Source organism: Crassostrea angulata, chromosome 8 (genome assembly GCF_025612915.1).
Source record: "Crassostrea angulata isolate pt1a10 chromosome 8, ASM2561291v2, whole genome shotgun sequence".
Taxonomy (NCBI): Eukaryota; Metazoa; Mollusca; class Bivalvia; order Ostreida; family Ostreidae; genus Magallana; species Magallana angulata.
In genome coordinates, this window is record NC_069118.1 from 39,720,432 (window position 1) to 39,741,580 (window position 21,149).

General features: G+C 33.9%; 1 protein-coding gene and 1 long non-coding RNA gene across 2 annotated transcripts in view; one reads left to right on the top strand and one right to left on the bottom strand.

Moving 5' to 3' along the window:
• LOC128161444 (GTPase IMAP family member 7-like) overlaps window positions 1-21,149 on the bottom strand; it is a 50,933-nt gene that overhangs the window by 15,991 nt on the left and 13,793 nt on the right. The window lies entirely within an intron of this gene.
• LOC128161446 (uncharacterized) lies at window positions 8,958-14,052 on the top strand. The gene is made up of 3 exons (XR_008240371.1): window positions 8,958-9,229; window positions 9,684-9,875; window positions 12,795-14,052. It is a non-coding gene; the product is annotated as an uncharacterized LOC128161446 (long non-coding RNA).

Below are 21,149 nucleotides of genomic sequence, written 5' to 3' on the forward strand. Positions count from 1 at the left end.
CTAGGATTAAATCGTTACAAACAATTAATTGTCATATATTTTTTATATACTCTTCTCCTAGAATAAACAGAAAATTTGATTAGATCAATACTCTCTCTCTCTCTCTCTTTCTCTCTCTCTCTCTGCAAATTATCTATGCTCCTTTTTCTTTCTTTATCTCTCTCTCCGATCTTGCTGACTGACATTTGTCTATGTGGGAATTTCACGACATCCAAGAGCAGTGAACAATACTCTCTCTCTCTCTCTCTCTCTCTCTCTCTCTCTCTCTCTCTCGGGAGAGTTAACTATTACCATGACCTACATGCAGACCCAGGGAAGCCGGCCCTGTCTAATGTTCGGCCGCCCCCATTACGACACCGAGTGCTGATGATTTTGAAGCGGAGAATTTCATCGGACAAAGTTCGATTTCTCCGCTTCACAGGCGGGCCCGATTTTTGAAAATAGTTTTCGTTTCGTTAAAATACATTTCTTTACCGTCCAAATGAAAACTTGTCAAATAGAAAGAGTTGAATGCATCAAAGAGAAAAAAAAACTAAGGATGGGGGTGTATGAAGAGTTTGAGGAGGAAAGTTATCATTGCGTACATAAATTGCTTTAAATTAAGTGTCTGGTAACTGGAATGGGTTCTTTCATATCAATCGGATTGTTCATCTATTTTTAGTACAAAGTATCATAACAAAGAGATATGTTTTAAAGGGCATTGTTTAAGTCAACATTTTTTTTTTATTTATTTGAATCAGTTAGCAATGTGTAAGCGTCCCTCTGCTTTTTGCTGAGAAGTTCTTATCACATTGCTGGAAAATGCCACTTAACATAAGCATGTATATAAACAAAATATACATGTATACTTAGTATTCTTAGCACTTTCTTCAAATATCATTTAAAAAAAACTTCAAGGTGGATTTAGGTCATATATTATTTTTCAAATTATAAACACAGAAGATAAAGTCGCTGGGATATAGAGGCTATTTTGAATGGAGAAAAGGAGACACAAAACGCGGTTCCGCTTGTCCTGCACAAGGTCAGCAATGTTTATCCTCCCGCTGGTGTGAAGACCCAGCGAATTCAACAGAATTTAGCCTCCCGCTGTGCCGACCAAGAAAGTGATCTTACAGGTGTTTGTAATTATTTAATCAAAGACCTCCCTCTTTGCTGAGTTTCTAGCACGGAATAATTCTGAAATTCTCAGATATTGCTGAATTTTACGTAATTTACATAACGTTGCAATGATCGATGTTCTAATGAAACATGCTCCTGGAAAGTGACCTGTAACTCAATGAATATAAATATATATCTTTTCAGTTGAATAATTGTCAAAAATTAGAAGCAATTATTAAAAAAAGTCTTTACGGAAAAAAGTACCTTACAAAAATACGATTGAGATGAACTGAATGAGCTCCCACAGGAATGTTTATGAAGCTATAGCTTATAGATAAGAAACTTTCGAGAGGCGGGTATGACGCATTACATAAAGGTCCATGTGCTGCTGAATATTTGTCTATTCTTAGGACAACTTGTGATACTTTATGTACATGAATGATATACTTATTTCTTTTTTATTTATTCTCCGTCGCATCAAATCCAACAGTTTCTTCACGCTGCGATAAGTAAAATATCAAATTTGAGAATAAATCATTGGATTAATTTTTAATCATTTATGTATTAAACGGATACATGATCTCCTTTTCCCTCGCAAAAAACAGAATTGTCTCTATTGCTTTTAATAAAAATTCGCACACATGAACGTTCTGTCCGCCGCCACTTTTTTTTTTTGAAAAAGGTTTGCATTTTGTAACGGCGAACATAATGTGACGGCGAACAAAACGTGACTGACCCACCTAATGTGTAATAAGAAATATGCAAGTGATAAGTTTATAAGACAGAATACATTGCATTTAAAAGTGCAGTCTGCCTCCAAAAAACAGTTTATAGTGGTATGTGCCCTTTCCCTATTCATCCGAGCTTGCAGAGATATAAGAAGTACATACATGAACAGTATGTAGTATTGAATCAGAACCCCCTCACCCCCCCCCCCCCTCCTCGGGAATATAGGGATATACCCGGATGGTATACAACGCTCTCTCCTACCGTTGCCACCTTAAATGTTGAGTTATATATACATGCACATTTTTCACATACATGCGCATGTCTATTTCCCTTTTAAAACAAAAAATCCTGCATTCGCACCTGAATATTAAAGAGAGAGAATGAGAGAGAGAGAGAGAGAGAGAGAGAGAGAGAGAGAGAGAGAGAGAGAGTTAGTTTTCACATAATTTTGTTACTTTCGCTGCTAGATAACTACTGTATGACGTGCTGATCATCTATCTATACTACATATGTATATCTATAATCTTGAATATTAAGCAATTTCATTTTCAAAGATTTTTAATGTGTAATTTTATTCACCAATGACGATTAGAACCATTTTAACAACAGCTTGGACTTTGGGTAGTTGTGTAGGGGTCTTTGAAATTGACAAGATTTGTCTGGCTTTTCAGCTAAGACTAACCCTAACCCTAACCCTTTCACGCAAGAAATGGATAGTTTCGTCCTACTGAAAGTCCAAGGCCTTGATAAAATGGTTCTATTTACTTTTTTGGCTTGTTTTTTTGACCACCCATTACAATTACATTGTATATACGTTCAGTAAAATGCGTGCCTTTTATAATATTATCATCGCCAATTCTAAATATCAGCAAGCCATGGTCACCTTACTTAGAATCAAATTCTCCGACAGAGAGTTTCAAACATCCTAAAAGGTAATGGTACAAAGCTCATGTAACTCCAGCGTGAGGGTGGGAGGGGATAGGGGTTTTCAAAGCAGAAAAATAGGAATCGTCTCTGCGCCGATGCATAGTGGAAACTTTCAATACTTCGCGTGAATCTGATATTTTAAAATATTATACTTGTTTCTTGCATTTCTTACCCAGGTAAATGTAGATAATGGTGTGTACATGCATATACATGTACATATGAAAACATGTCATAATATTTATCATATTTTCATCAAATTTTAATTGCGTGAATTGTTTTCTCACACCATAAGATTTTTTGGATCTATAAATGTTATATTCGATCAGATACGATTTGCCGCATATTCGATTTTTAATAAAATGGAAATTGCAAAAGGCTTACTGAGATCTACATATAAATATTAGATGGGGAATCTTCTTAAAATTTACAGAACAGATTTTTGTACTCAATATATGTAACACAAGATATGCGTGGATTGGGGGGGGGGGGGGGGGGTGACTTTAATTTGAATAAAATCACATAGTAAAGTTACTGAAACTAGTGCTTGGAACCCCCATCAACCGTTTGCCGACATACAAATTTAGATATGATCAAAAAATTGTCCTTGTTACAGACCCTGAAACTTTTTTTCGTGCGTTCACCGTGCGCTCATAGTGCACTCACTGTGCGTTCACTTGCGCTCTCCGATCCGCTCCGTTCGCGCTCGTCGTTTACAAAGCTCTCACCGCGCGCTCACTGTGCGTTCACAAAGCGTTCACCGTTTGTTCAGCGTTCACTTATCGTTCAGTCAGTTTTCATTCGGAACTCCAAAATGAAAGAATCGGTCTTTGCGAGACACAGCATACAACGATACATTACCAGAATTAGACAGTTAGTACATTATTGGATTTCATTATGGTCTTAAATTTGGTTTATTATAATTTAAATGTTATTCCTAACCATAAATGATATGGTATGAGATAGAATACATGTATAATAAAATTTTTTTGCAGGATATTGGATAGGATAGCCTTGTTTTATCAATATTCACGATAGCAGTACTGTACATTTAGTAAATAAGCTATTTTTTCCTGATTACCGACGAAATACAATGTAAAGATAATCTCCAAGGCACTCCAAATAAATCGTTCCTCTTGCGTTCACAAAGCATTCACATATCGTTCACCGTGTGCTCTGCGTTCACTTTGCGCCCCGTTTGCGCTCTGCGTTCGCTCATCGTTCATTAGCGTTCACCTCGTTCAGCGTGCGCTTACCGTTTGCTCAGAGTGCGCTCACCGTACTTTCACCGTTCAAGTGGGAAAGTAGAGCGTTACCGGGACTGTACCCCCACTGTAAAAATATGTACTGCGACAGATTGGTTGTTCACCTTATGCATAATCTGTAAACAATAAACAAATGGTGTAGATACGTCTTTCTGCATATGAATAATTTTTTTATGCATAAAACGGGGAAGATGAAGGGGAGGGGTTACCCCCTACCCTATTTTTTTTAAAAACAGTATTTTATCTGAAATTCTTACTTGGGTGAATGATAAAAATAAAAGGAACCTGAATCACAAAATTTAGAGATACAAAGCATAAAATATACCCACTTACTGGTTTGATATTTAAATAATTTAAATATTTTTTCAGTCAGCCGCATAAAAATTAAGAATTATGACCACGTACATTACATAAATAATCAGCTTAGATTTTTCAACCCTATCCTCTCCTTTAATTTTTCATTTTTGCTGTTGTGTTAATTTTTTTTTTTATTTTTAAGGAATATGTTAAAGAAGTTTTTTTTTTTTAAAATGGACACGATATATACAAAATTAACTAAATATTTAAGAAATGAAGATATTAAGCATTTCATCATATTAATGTGTAAGTGATACATGTACATGTAATCTCCGAGCTTGTGCGGGATATCATCTAGTTTTATTGCAGGGACGTAGTATCGGGGGGGGGGGGCTTTTTTGTCGCAACAATGATTTTTCTTAAATTTACATATAAAATGTAATAAAATAGAATTGAAAAAAGGAAATGAACAGTAAAATATCGGATTAGGGTTTTCATGATTATGGAAAGGTGTCTTCTTCTTTTTTCCTTCCTTTTTGGGGGAAGGGGGGGGGGGGCTTGTCATGATTTTTTGGATGAGTCTGCCCCCCCCCCCCACTTTCAAAAATGATGCTACGTTCCTGTTTATGATGGAGACGGGGCTACTTAATCATTGATTTTTTTTCTCCTTTTTTAATTGCTGAGAATCATATTGTCCTTTACAAAAAATAATTTTATTGATAATTAAAATTGTACATGACAACAAATTTTGATTATTAATAATCTAAATGTTTGTAAAGGACAATATCCTCAGTACTATTTGCTGATGTGGAAAACATTAACCTTTTTAATAGGTTCTGTTTGGGGATACTGTCCTTTACAAAAAATAGGTCATTGGGAATCAATCCAAGTGCAAGCTTTTCATTATCAGGATCAGGATTATTTCTCGAAACTTCTTTACAATTGCTTTTAAATCTGGCATGCATGTCAAAAGGATTTCAGGAAGTCGCTGGAAATTTCAATTTCATTTGATTTGGTTTTACATATAGCACAGGATCCATTATACTGCCAAAATGTCAATTTGGCCATAAAAAAAAATTGTGTGCGCTATGAAGCCGTCAGTTACATTTGCATCTACATTTAGCGACATATAGAGCACACCAGCGCTGAAAACTGCCACTGTAATTGTGTTTGGACCTGCATGTAAGTCTATGATTAAGGTGCGGGTCCTGATGCATGTAAGTTGAAGTTAAGGGAAACTCGATTGACCGAAATGGGCGTGAATCGTATACCCGGTACACATATCTGCACCAATAATCCGTTCGGAATTTCTTTAACATTTGCTAGTAATGCCCAGAGCATGCAGAAAGAATTTTTATGGACGATTATCGACATAAGATTACATGCAACACCACCAATTAGGACCACTGTACAACTCGATTGATCCGGCTGTACTAAAACCCGATTGACACTCGATCGGATTGTGGTCCTCTAAATGTTAATTCACCAAGTGATAAGCGCTTCATCATTTATCATAGATCTGAGATACATTTTGATATCAGGACGACTGTCCGATTCCGGCTGATGTACATATGATAAGAGTTTCAACAATTTTTTAAACAAACAACTACATGCATATGTACATGTACATATGTAACATGTGAAAAATGACAAATGGATAATAAATGTAGAACAGACTATGGAAGCTACGTAAATCCCAGTGTAAAATATACATGTACATGTACAGGCACATGTAGCAAATGAACCCCCTTTGAACAACATGCAATATAAAGACGACAAGTGAGGAAATCCAATGTCCACTAGCTTAATTGGTATATTTCCCGTTCGTTAAAATAGTTTCCTGTGCATACATAGATCGTTCTTCATATAGAAACGAAGTTGAGCCCCCCTCTCTCTCTCTCTCTCTCTCTCTCTCTCTCTCTCTCTCTCTCTCTCTCTCTCTCTCTCTCCAATATAATTAAACATGATAAATTAAGTAACTAATAGGTAAGTAATAAAACACACAAAAATCTTGGGATATTTCATCTGATTTCATGACCTCATGTAAATGGGTAAATTACAAACCCTTGTTTCATTTATTCACACCTAAGCCAGATACCCCATCCCTTGCACCAGCGCTAAGGTGTTACAGGTGTGGATACACCAGTGTATATACATGTATATGTGTTTTACTATGATGAAAATATTGGTTGTGGTGATCCCGTGTACAATAAATTGTAATTGATTGAAAAGAAATTAGCAAACGCGAATTACTTCATGTAATTTTTTTTTAAACTGACTTTAAAAAAAAAGTTATTCAGATTTAGCAAATCAATTTAACCCTAACCGTAATCCTGACTCTGAGGAAGTTTGCTTCAGTCTGGACGGACCGGGAACACAAAGACAGTGCTGTTTTGGGCCGGCTCGGGTGCGTTACCCTTCTCCGAAGCGAACACAGAACCGTACCCGTTGACGCCCGACTCCGCATGGGCTCTGTGGTGATTCTCGTCTTGTCCGAGCCGGCGCTACGGATACGACGGAGGAAGAAGGGCCTGTCTGCAGAGGCTTTGCGGTTATGGTCCGGCAAGTCTGCTCCGGTTCTCGAAGCAATGACTTACTCGCAGCACAGATCCACAGACCCATCGGAAGAAATGACAATACCCGGCGCTCGGTGGGAAGATACATGAACATGAATCAAGCAGAAATCGCACTTTCCCTGATGAAATTCTCCACTACATATCGGCACTCGTCAAAATCAGGGGGACCAAGCAGATGACATGCAGAAGCGATTTCCCTGTGTCTGCATGATCGATCAGGATTAGGGTTAACCATCACCCAGAGAGAGAGAGAGAGAGAGAGAGAGAGAGAGAGAGAGAGAGAGAGAGAGAGAGAGAGAGAGAATTCAAATGAGGCATCTACATGTCGTAAGATCCTTACATAGACTTATCAAAATCTGTAAGTTTTGGGAGAGATAAAGAATGAAAAAAAGAAAGAGGTAGATATTTGTCGAGTAAGTACAGCTTTATAATTCAGAAAGAGTGGCCAATAAGGGGCGTCTTCAAATTCAAGTATCTTGACATCCTTTTGGTACGGAAATTGTTTCAGTTTTGAATCATTCATCATTTAGGTGATTGCAATAATTATTGCTGTTCAATTAAGAAATAAACAAACTTGTTACAATGTAGAAAATGGTTTAAGCTCACGCGATAACCACTGAGACTTATTTCTTAGCCTACGTTTTTGCTATTTTGTAGCTTGATTTAAGGGAAATAAAATACATTTGCAAATATTTATACTTACATATAATTAATGATTTTACATCGTTCATACGTTCATATAACCTTAAATCAATTGTGTGTATGTAAAATAAATGAGAGGGAGATGTGTGAATATTTCCGGAATCAATATAAATGTTTTTTCAATTAAATCACGGACTGTGTTGACTCTATGAACAAATGACAGACTTCCAACCGTAAACCATGTTTAATTCGCAAAACCTCTGCCTATTCCCTGTCATCGTCGGTACCATCTGACACAGGTATGCCGACAGACCTTCCATATATAGAGGAAGAATATTTTAATCGTTGTTCCTCTAAATCACCGCAAGGATCGATGATACTGCACATACTTTTTCTTATTTATTGTTTTGAGAGAGAGAGAGAGAGAGAGAGAGAGAGAGAGAGAGAGAGAGAGAGAGAGAGAGAGAGAGATTTTACACCATTACAATTATAGACGTATTAAGTCATATTATTTACGGACGCTTATAATATGATACACATTCCCAAATTACATGGGGAAAATCAGATTAATCGTTTTATTTCTTAACAACATCAGAGAAAACATTTTCCTTGAACATGTTCCCCAACATGCATATTTACGATGTCTCGTTTACAGACATGCCTGCATCAATTATTGTATAACGGCTGTCTGTCGATTGAGGGTTTTTTTTTCCACTTGATGTCATTTTACTCGTATGACGACTTTCTTTGTTGCTTGACTATTTGATAACAAAATTCATTTCTAAGCTATTATGTTGATTTTTATATCGCCTTAAGATCTGTTTAAAGATCATTACAAAAGTTGTTATCTTTGCGTCGCCTCAAACGCTGACGTCGCCATTTTACTACGAAATGAAACAATTTTTTATTGTTTAAAAAAATGAGCCTGAACAAACTTTATCCCTTTTTAAGTTTCTTTATTATTAATTAAAAGTACTTTTCGTCATGATATTCATTTCTTTATGCTGATTTTAATTTTTCATTTTTTATTTTCATTATCAAGTGAGTAACGCTATTTATCTACGCAATTTTTGGACAATCCTCGTATAACATTGTGAGTTAGTTTTTGGTATGAAAGAATTACTATGTGAACAACCATATTAGCCTTGCAAAGTTTTACAAACCCGTGAGTCAAATTTCTTGACTTATCTTATGGCTGTATGCTTACAAATTACAAACAGTGTCTATTTGACCGTTTGGTTGCCTACATGTACATGTACCTGTCCGTATGTCCCCCTTCTCTCTCTCTCTCTCTCTCTCTCTCTCTCTCTCTGACTTAAAAGTGTGTGACATAAAAGTAACAATTCTCTTCCGTTTACCAAAACACTTCAATAAAATGAGAGAGAGAGAGAGAAAGAGAGAGAGAGAGAGAGAGACTTGAATAAATCGTAGAGTATGTTACATATCGAAAGAAGACACGTCTGTTGTTCATTGGGAAATAAATCTAGACTGAGTGAGTGGTCTAAGGTGCGGCCTAATTAGTGTAGAACGGTTGCCGTGGAGCCATGCTGTGTCGTTTTTGTATTTGCATAAACAGGTCGGTCTGCGCTATAGAATTGTTTCAAATGTTTACAAGCTTTGCATTTCGAGGATACAAACAACGTCTTCGATTACTGCATGTAAATCATGGATGAAGAGGAAAAAAATCCTTAATCAAAGGTACGTTTTTAAATTGTTGAAGTCAAAATATAAAGAGAAAATAGACTACTTTGAGTACAAATTGTACGTTACGAATATTTTCCTTTCTTCCAACTGATAAAAACATAATCTAAAGAACTCCCTACATGTATTCTAACGATGTGGACGCTGAGAAAATGGGTCAAGGTAGAGACTATTGTGAAGATTACTCTCGATGTTTCTCTTTTGAATAGCGGGTCATGTCGAGAACAATTTAATTGCCTATCATGCCAATTGCCAAATAACTCGACAGTTAAATTTCGAATTTCTGTTTCATGCAGTGCATTTTTAGGAAAGATATCTCAATAGCATTCAATTTGGTGATAATCTCGGCATTTCACTCGGCGATTTGTCAAATTCGTCTGCATTGACCATGTTAAGAGATGGATCAACATCACTTGCCAAATTATTCTAATGTTCCTTCTTTTCCGTTTAGAAGACTCTTACAAAGCCTCCTCCGTTATGTGCCGTGATTTTCTCAAAAACCTCGTAAAAGGCTACACGCTCAGACTCGGAAGTTGCTGTGATCATCATCCTACTTTTGAATCAGATGTCAAAATACTAATATTCAAGCGCTTGTTAATGAATCTACTGGCTGAAAAGATCCATTCACAAGCATTACCCGAAGGTAGGTTGTCATACACTAAACGTTTATAAAATATACACTTCGATCTAGACCCTTTTATATAGAAATGATTATGTTTATAGTCTTCCTTAAAAAAAAAATCACAATATTGAATCAATATTGGGACATGAAGCTACAGAACTTCGAGCTAGATAAATTCGTCGTAGTCTTCAAAGGTCTGTCCAAGAAAACACAAGTACATGTAGAACGGTTTGATTTTCATAAACTAAGAAAAACGTTTAGTATAGGCTACATGAAAATTCAGAACATTTTCGCAAATTCAAAAAGCACACACATTTAGTTTAATGCATACCAGTATTTACAATGATATATTCGCCTCTAAGATTATAACACATGTTTTGATGTTGGTGTCATTTAAGGTCGATTGCCTTGTATATATTTATGAAAGAAATGAATTGCAAATGTTATTTGAAAAAATTTATTTTTCATATTCTGATTCATAAAACATGGATCTCGAATGAAACTTTTAAATGACCCCCCCCCCCCCACCCCACAGATTAAGTGTCTTGTTTATATAACAAAATCGTGTACCTATAATTGGGATACAGACAAAAATATTGTATGGATTAAGTGAACAAAGCTCTTTCTATTTTCGAATGTTCTCTATCATTTAAATAATATTGCCATACAGAAAAATGTTATGTAAAGTTTACATTGTAAAATTATGTCCTATTCAAGATTTGATTTTCATCGAGAAATTGATAACAACTGATAAAGAATCTCTTTGTTCTATATTAATCAGGTATATGCTGATTTGCGTTAGTTAAGGAAAAATATTCTTGACAGTCTCTGTGTATTCTGATTATTAAAGTCATCTGTATCCAAATTGACCGCAGTTGAACTGAAATTAAGATTTTATTGATTTAACCAAAATATCTTAATTATTCAGTTAACTACAACTTCTTTTATAGATAGTCAAATTAATTCACGGGCACTTAACATATAAATTATGGGATGGAAGTAGTAAAATAAAATCCATGTTTAACAAATGATGCGTATTTGATATACTAGAGGATAAACATTACAGGGCTTTGTGTGTTCAACAAGATTGTTTTGTACGTTATACTGTGTCCGAATGTTTCCTTATTTGTTTTTCTTGACTTATGGTTTAAAAAATGAAATCAAGTAGCAACTGGCGTGATATTCAGAGGAGATGACAATGCGAAAAAAATTAACTAAAATTGATAATGTATAAATGTATACAGTTGACATAAGTTGCTAAGATTTTTTTTATTGCATCTGACTGGAAAAAATACAAACATTTCCGGCTTTCCACTGTTTAATATGCGGTTTAATGATGAAGCTTGAAATATTTCTATTCATGAATATCTATTGTAATAAATATGAACCCGCAATCGCATAAATACAGCTGTACATGCATTAGGACATTAATTACAGAAGGGGAAGGGGATGATTAGTGGGACGTATCTCTTCTAGATTTTGTTCGTTAGGTTAAATGCCACTATTAAGTTTTATCACCGTCCCAAATTAAATGTATCAGATAAAAGACTGTTTTGGAGAAGAACCCCCCCCCCCCCCCACTCCTGGTGCCCGTTTCACAATGATTTCCAAAGATGATTCATTAGATAGCACTTAAGAAATGCCTAATTTATAACTTAGGAATTTCCCGAGGTTTACCATAGCTGTTTCACAACACTTTCTTAGCGTAGCACAGTTGACTTATCTTAATTAAGATGCATTGTAAATAACTTTTATATCATATTGTTAACGCTAAATTAATACCGATTATGTATAAATTCTTTTCAATATAACAAGAATGTAAACTTAATAAGTGAATATAAAAAATTCATTCTCTTATTAGCCTAGAAAAAAATGCGTACATAGAGTGTAAATAGTGTAATGTCTAAATACATATACTGATATTTTGTATGAAATTTTCCATTTACATGCATAAGCGAGCAGATAAAAATTACGTAATGTTCTTTGTAAACGGTATTTCTTTTTAATTAATGCATCGATCAAATTATCTTTCTTGTTTTTTGTTACATGTAGATATATTTCTTTGTTTTAGATATTATATGAATATGACTGCATAAATCAACTGAAATTGGTCACTGCTGAAATTTTTACGATCGAGTGTATTTTTTGTCTATAGTTGGTTCATTATAAATAGCCCGTGTTAACATATACAAATATGCTTACTCGAAAATTAAAAATTCTAATGTGACCAGCTAATCTAAAAAATGTAAAAATCTAAAGTCTAAACCAAAGGAATTAATTGACGATATATATTATGTATATTTTTACTTCTAATGGTTTAGTTTAGAAGTAAAGTGAAACAGGTTTTAATGATACGTGTATTTTATTATTTTTGTTCCACTTTAATATGCTTTAATCTCCGTATAATTCTTTTTAGTAGAACATAAACAGTCGTCATGTTAAGTTTGTTAAGACATCGATTTACCTGTCTTTTTAAAGTAAAGACATAACTAAGGAATTTCCTAAGATAAGACTTGAATAGTGAAACGGATAAGAAATGGACTTAAGAAAAAGTTTTTTTTTCACAAAATATAACTTAGTCAAAAGCATGGTTTGTGAAACGGGCCCCTGGGGATAGATTTTGAACCTAAGTTGTCCGATCCAATGTATCTGCCCGAAACTTGATGAACTCGCCCTACACTATCTTCAAAGATTTTTTGTTAATTAATCCACATATTAAAAAGTTCTCGCTAAATATTCTAACTCTTAACGTATTTATTCAATATTATTTCATTTAAAGTATATATTTCTTTATGCTAACTCCCACTGACTTGGATCCGCCAAAGCCTGTCCACTACCTCACTTTCATTATCACCTTTGCTATACATGTAGGAAACATAGATTTGTTGCCTTGATCAAAGATCTAATTAAAAAGATTGAAAAAAATTTATGTATTTTCAGTTGCACCTTTTCTTATGCACATGAGGATGTCAATGCATGATTCAGCAACGAGGCTGGAAACTGAGGAGGAAATGATGATCCCATTGAACTACTTCTTAAAGTCAACATGATTATTAACGTAATTTAATTATGACATTCACACCTTGATGCAATATAGTATGCGTGATTTGACAAAATTTACTCGTCCACTTCACTACAAGATTACAAACAACGATTCGATAGTGAAAACGTTCTACAAAAGGATGGGTGACTCGCCTACATGTAACAAGAAATCCGAAGGAGGTAAACAAGCATGGTTTAAGCGTCGCAAAATTCGTAGCTTGAGAGGAATACCAAAACTTTTCCCGTTCATCTTTAACGCATTTTTTAAAGAAAGAATTTTTATCCACTTCACTGATTGGAAATGGTCAATAAGTTATCATATTGATTAGTACAAATCATCTGTGAAAAAAAATAAGCTATATAAGAACAGTAAGAAACAATGCTGTAAATAGATGGAGACATTTTTTTCGCACATGCATAGGGAATATGTCAAATGTTTTCTAAATAGTCAACTCTTTATGAAAAAGAGACTATACGTGGAGACACAATACAAAACGTGATCATGGATGATGAAAAAGTTACATGTAAACCCTTTGTGTAAAGCAAGTAATAAAATGTTTCACTACTGTAATCCAAAAACACTTCATGATATTTTAATATTCTTTAAAATTTCTTTCTACACGTATTTCTTTTTTTATGGCATTGTAAATCCAAAGGCAATTACGAGTTATGATGATATGTTGATCTTTCTGGTGGATTCACCAACTTTCTGATCTTTTATGTAAACTGAACATAGCATTCATGTTGGTGGGCCCACCAATTATGTATTCAATTGCAGCGATGAACTAATTGTTACCGGCCTGGAGTTTCTTTGGTGAATCCACCAATTTTGTAATTTTTTTATAATTCGTATAACTTGATATCTGGTGGATCCACCAAGTAGAGGTATTTTGAATTCTGTCAATCTTTTTGGTGGCTTCACCAACTTTCTTGTTTTGTATATAAACTGACATATTTTGGGGTGTTTCTGTTTATTTAGTGTCATCGATAAATGTTTAGAAACTTTTGGTGATTGCACCAACTTTGTACTCTATATTTGTTTGTAAAATTTCATTTTGGTGGATCCACCAAATATTTGGATAAAGAAATTCTGTCTGCATTTTTCATTCTTTGGTGAGTTCACAAAATTTAATCAGTAAAGTATAAGACAAAACGAGTATTACATATTTGAAGCTGTCTAAAAAAAATACAATCGCCAAAATTTTATTATTGGTGGACCCACCAAGTTTATTCGTATGTGAGATATTCGATGAAATAACTTGGTTGATTCACCAATATTGTGACTGTTATTGTGGAATATGAAGGTCTTAAGGTACTGTAAAATGTGCTTTTGTGTGAAAACGATGGTGGGTTCACCAATTTATGTTGTGTTCAACAACAAAAATGAATAAAATTCATGTTCATTTCTGTATTTGCATTGTGTTCATTTTTCATTTTGCACTGAAAAAAAGAGGATACGAATAGAAAATCCTCTTTCTTAATAGAAACAGTTATTATTAGATTGGATAAACGAATAAGTGGATTATTGTTCTTAAACACACAATCATTCTATTTGATATGAATATTAATGAAACAAGTTATTAAAAGCCAATTCACAAAGCTATTTTATGACTAAGATCTGTCCAAAAACCACAATGTGTCATTTGATTTATCGTACATAACTGTTTCACAAACTTGACACACCTTAAGATGATCACGATATTGCTAAAAATCTTAAGACACTCGGTATACACTGAACATTGCAACGGAATTTGATGCATTTAAAAAAAGAGGCCCAATGGTCACATAACTGAGTAATAGCAGGTCTGTAAAAATCGGCTTAATGATGTCATAATATAAAATATCTGAACAATATATTATAATACATATAGATCCTGTGAAAAAAAATCAGTTTCTCCTGGATATTCTCATTTTTTATTATCATTAGTCCCTTTTCTAACAAGGTGATTTTATAGTCATAAATGGTGATCATTTCAGTTCTCAAAAAAGATCATCAAGATTAGTTTGTGTATGGTATGTAAACCTACATCAAACTTTGACCCCTGTGACACCACAGAATCGTCCAGGGGCCAAAATCTAAATAATATAAAGAATCACCTGGCTGATATTCCTATGTAGAAATCATGACCCCATTGTTGCCACGGGGCCCACCCTTTCCCCGGAGAAAATTATTTTCTCAACTTTCCTAGCTAATTAGTTTCTTAGACGATAATGAAAGAATTACTCTATATATTTCAATGTAAAATTTTGACCCCCCCCCCCACCCTTGTGTCCCACGCCTACCCCGGGGGTCGTGATTTTCAAAACTTTGAATCTACAATACCTGAAGATGTTTCCACTTAAGTTTCAGCTTTCCTGGCTAATTGTTTTCTGATAATAAGATTTTAAAGATCTACTCTATATATTCTTTTGTAAAAATCCAACCTCCAATTGTGTTCCATCCTGTCCCTGGGAGGTCATGATTTTTACAACTTTAAATTTACACTACCTGAGGATGTTTCCACACAAGTGTCTTTTTCCTTTCTGATTAGTTTATGACATTTTTAAAAATTTACTGAATATATTTCTATGTTACAATTTGACATCTCCCTGTTGTGGCCTCACCCTACCCCCGGAGGTCATGCTTTTCAGACATTTGAATCAATATTACCTGAGAATGCTTCCACAAAAGTTTCAGCTTTCCTTACCGAATGGTTCTTGAGAGGAAGATTTTGTTTTAATATTTCTTAATTAGATCCCCTTGAAAAAAGGTGTGGTCCTTAATTTTCACATCTTTGATTTCTCTTTGCCTAAGGGTGATTGTGCCAAGTTTAGTTGTTCTTGAGAAGATGTCAAAATACGAAAAGTTTACGGACAGACAGGCAGACATACAGACAGACGACGCGGGTATGTTAAGGCAACTCTTAGCGATCGATTGATTAAAATTTGTCTGATCGATATGCAGAATGGTGTGTTATTTTTAATCAGAAAATGTCAATTTTTACTTTATTTCTGAACTTAATTATAAAAACTTCAGCTGTAAAGTATCACTAGAAACTCTTCTAACTGAATATATCTTCTTTTTCTCTGTATTACGTATAATCATTGATGACTTAAATGCATGTTTAATTGAGAAGATCAATGTCAGGAGACAAATCATCGAAATGTTGTGTAACCAATGCTGAATTAAGACTTATTTCATACTGATACACAAGATTTAGATGAATGTCAGTTTGGATATAATCGGGATAATACGGGCATGGGTATTTGGTTTTATTAGCGAGTGCTATTAGGTAAGCAGACAGACATGTATGTGACTTGTCCGGCTTTCCAACTGTCAGTGTGTACAAAAAAAGGCAAAAGTGTAACACTACACCGAATATTATGAAAGTTGAATGGCATTTATCAAAAGCATATTACATAAACTACTTAAACAGTTCTGCTAGAATCTTCTAGATCGGCTTTGTTGTTTTAAATAAAAAAATATTTAGTATTTTCAGTGAAATTAAAGAAGTCGAAAGGGTTTTCAAAAATAATGACAATATTTATTCTATGCGATTATCAACAAATTCTAGCAGTAATACCAATAAATATGAACTAATTGCCGATCGAATTATTGTATCATACATACAAATAAATTTAGGGGTAGTGTTACACTCTTTTACTTTTGTTTTTACTTTTGGCAGAACGTAATCATTTTAAGTTAAAAGTAGAAAATGAACAGAAGGTACACTACGCTATATACCCCACATTTTACCTCCATAGATGAATAATTTCATGATTTTGAGAAGTAAGTCTACTTTTGTCTCACCTGAACCGAAGGTTCAAGTGAGCTTTTCTGATCACCTGTTGTCCGTCGTCCATCTGTCGGTCTGAAAACTTTCCATTGTGTACTTCTTCTCTTAAAACTTTGGACCAAATTTAGCTAAACTTGGTACGAAGAATTCTTAGGTGACTCTGAATTGTTTAAATAAAAGGCTAAACCTATTTAAAAAGGGAGATAATTGCAATACAGCGAGTATAGGGCGTGTATCCTTTCATGAAAACCTTCATCTCAAGAACTGCTGTACCAAAAATGCCGATATTTATACATAAAGCTTTAATTTATCTGAAGGTTCTAAATTGAGAAAATCCTAACCCCCGGACAAAAAATAAGGCATTAGGCGAGATTTAAAGTTTGACATAGAAATACATAGGAAAAATGTTCAAAAATCTTCTTCACAAGAACCACTGCACAATAAATGCCAATATTTACACAAAGGCTGGTATACATGTATATAATGAAAATTCTAACTTGTATAAATTTTGACCCCCCCCCCCCCTTCCGGGACACAAATGGGGCCCCGGGCGTGTTTCAAAGTTTAACATAGAAATACATATTAAATGATATTAAAATATCTTCTTCTCAATAACCACTGCACCGACAATACCATTATAAATACAAAGTTTGCACACAAGCATGCAGTGAAAATCCTAAATTGTAAAATTTGACCTCTGGACAAAACTAAGGCCCCAGGCGGGGTTCAAAATTTGACATAGAAATACATAGTAAGAATATTCAAAAATCTTCTTCTCAAGAACTACTGCACCAGAAATGACAATATTTATACATAAGCTTGTGAACATAGTGAACATTCTAATTTGTAAAATCGTGACCCCCGGACGAAACGGGGGTCCTAGGCAGGTTTCAAAGCTAAAAATATATAAGGAAAGGTTTACCAATCTTCTCAAGAACTATAATGCAACAGTTTGGGATATTACTGTGCCTACTTCCTTGACTATTTAGATTCTAAATTTTTATAGTTGTGATCTTTGACTACTACTGGGGCTGCAAGGGGGACTGCCCAATAGCCCGAAGGTTCACTAAATCGAAAATCCAGTAGTCCAAAGCTTCATTTCTCCGAAGTCCCACTAGCCCGAAGGTTGATTAGTCAGAAACTCGGTGTAGTAAATGTTGTGAAGGTTAAATAACCTTAAAGGCCAGATTTAGTCCATCATTTTTCACCTTCACAAGTTTTTGGAGGTTCAGAACACAAACAAAATACTATGAAAAGAGAATACTGTATTATGAATTGCTATCTCTATATAGATCTGTAAGATTATTTTCGTATACCTGTATATATAATAACTTTTTTCTGACATTCATTTGAAGCATTTTGCTATTCCAAAACCACTAAAGAGGCAAATGCTATGTCAACCCCTGAATTTTTACAACAGCATATTTGGGACAATAAAATGTTCATGTTTAAAAACAAAACACTTTATTTTCAAAACTGGTTTAATAAAGGTTATAAATATGTCAAAGATATTGTTTACGAAAATGGGCTAAAACCACTGGAATTCTTTTCGAATATATTAGCCCAAAAGAACAATTTAATCTGTGAATATTTAATAATGAAAAACGTATTTCATAAATTTAAAAAACAGTTTGACCTAGGTCTGGCTAAACATACGACTGTTATTCACAGACCGCAGTTTCTATTTCATGGTAACATATATGAATCGATAGGTGATAAAAAATGTAAATTTTACTATAAGATTTTTAGAGATCACAAATTTGAAAAGCCATACTATATCAAGAAAATACTTAAGGACCTTAATATTGAAGGATCAGAATGGATAAAAAACATTTATATAAACAAAGTCGTTAACATGTTTGACAAACAAATCGCAGAATTTAACTATAAACTATTAAACAACATACTTATAAGTAGAGACTATCTCAGTAAATGGAAAAACGATTCTAGTACATGCTTGTATTGTAAGCACTCTAATGAAACAATTAAACATTTACTATATGATTGTACAAATGTCAAAAAAATATGGAATATTGTTAGCATTATCTTACATTTTGTTGTGTCATGCATATGGAAACATGTAATTGTTGGACTATATAAAGAAATCAATAACAAAGTTATCGTTTATAATAATGTTATATCGTTTGTAGCACTTAGAATTTATAAATACAAGATGTGGTGTAGAATAAATGATGATACTGAAAAACCAGAATACATAATTTCGCACGTGAAAACGTCCACACAAATGTTTTACTTAGCCCTGAAAAAATCAAAATATAGTAATTTTAACATAGATATGCTTAGGCTTTTATTTGAGAAGCTGTAATGTTATTTTTGAACTATGATTAACAATGTATCACAAAACTGATATGGGCTTATGTTTAATATGAGTACATGTATACATCTTCTGGATGTCCAGTCTTCATGTATCTTCTTTTTTTTCCCCTTATGCATGTATTTATTTTCCAATTATAAATTAATTTCATATTCCACGCTACTGGAGGGTTTCTGTCTCTCCAGTGGAGCTGCTATAGGGGAAAACGAGGACTCTGTAAGATGTGTGATGATATCCCCTGTGGCAGCAAACATATGTACATGTATTTCATTATATGAACGTCATTATTTAATTCAAGGACGAAAATCATCCATCATATTATATTTGTTTAAATGAGATAGTCTTTTCGTTATATACGTATACTTTTATATTTTCTATAATATATATATATATTATTGATATTAATTATAACTTATCGGATCCAGGGGGCCCCTGGCACCCCAGGTGATGATATACCTGAGGGTCTCTGCGGAGATGTTGCCTCGCTTGTAATGTAATTTATTGAATAAAATATATATATGTCAAAAAAACCCAAAAAAAACCCCCAAAAAACAACTTTTTTCTGGCATTCAGAGTTCTGGTTCTTCAGTTTAATTTTTAATTTGTTCTCATGAACGTTATTTCCAGGATAGGAATGATAGTTTTCGAACTGAAGTTTTTCGAATAGAAAGAACAAGTTATATAATTGCTTATAAATCATATGATTAAAAAAAATCATGTTTTATCACATAAAAATGTATGTTAAGAGTAAACGCGGGGGACAATATACTACATCGAAACAACAGGAACCCTAAAAAGTCTGCATGAACTTTAAAAAAAAGATAATGACTTAATAAGTATAATTTGGAGTAAAAAACAAACGAATAAAAACTGAATATCTACACTGTATTTTAGAAGTAACATAGGGGTTTGTTTATTTTAAAGTGGGATAAAAGCACAGTTCTACATGTAATTTTAGACTCTTAAAGTTTTTGTGTTATAATCAAGTTAATGAAATATTGCCTGGTAAAATTTTGAATTATTTAAGCTACTTTCAAAAAATTGCTTCTTTCGTACTAATAAACCATCTGACTGATGGTTTCAGACTTATGAACCTTCGAACTACTAGGCATTTGTCTTCGGACTAATGAACCTTCGGACTACTGAACCGTGACCGCTGCAAGAGGGGTTTAAAATTTAACATGGAAATATATGAGAAACATTTTTAGAAATGTTTTTTGTCGAAAACTACAATGTAACATTTAGTGAAATGACTATGCAAGGACCCTTAAATAGCCGAAATTCTGAATTGTAAAAGCTGTGACCCCTCGACTAACACTTGGGTCCCAGACAGGGTTCAAAGTAAGCATAGAAATACGTAGGGAACATGCTAGACAATATTATGTCCAAGAGAACTACAATGCAACAGTTTAATTTATTGAATTACTATGCAAGCATCGGTGGCTATTATTGATTCTAAATTGGTAAAATCGTGAACCCGGAGTAAAACTGGGGCCTTCAAGATGAATTCAAAGTTTAAGATAGAAATAAATAAATTATTCATTTTGAGAACTTCAATGCTTCAATTTATGAGATTACTATGTATGCTACCTTGGATATTGTATACGTAGATTCATTAATTTGACCCCCTTGATTAATACTGAGGACTCAAAACAGGATCAAAGATTAACAAAAAAGGATATATTGAAAATGTTTAAAGATGTTCTTCTTGATGATCTACTATGCTTCAATTTGTCAGATTATTTCTTAAGCATCCTCAAATAGTGTAGATTGTAAATAACAAAAGCCATGACCCTCGATTTGATGATGCCCCAGAAAGTGGTTTAAAGTTTATCATAGAAATATAAGGGTAAAGTTCAACAAGTATTCCTTTTAAAGGAATGATCGGCAATAATGATATATTGATAGCTAGAAGCAATCAACATGATCAGTTTGATGTAAAATAATTGAAAAAGTACTGCATTTTTACAAAATTGGAAAATTTTGAATCTGCATGTACACGATAATTTCATCATTATAAACCGTCAACAAATTTAATTTTGAAATAAAATTGGGGAAAGCCGTTCGTAAACTCTTTGTCTAGTTTTATATTTTTAACGTAATTATAAAATGTTAATGTATTTTCTTATTCAGAATACTGAG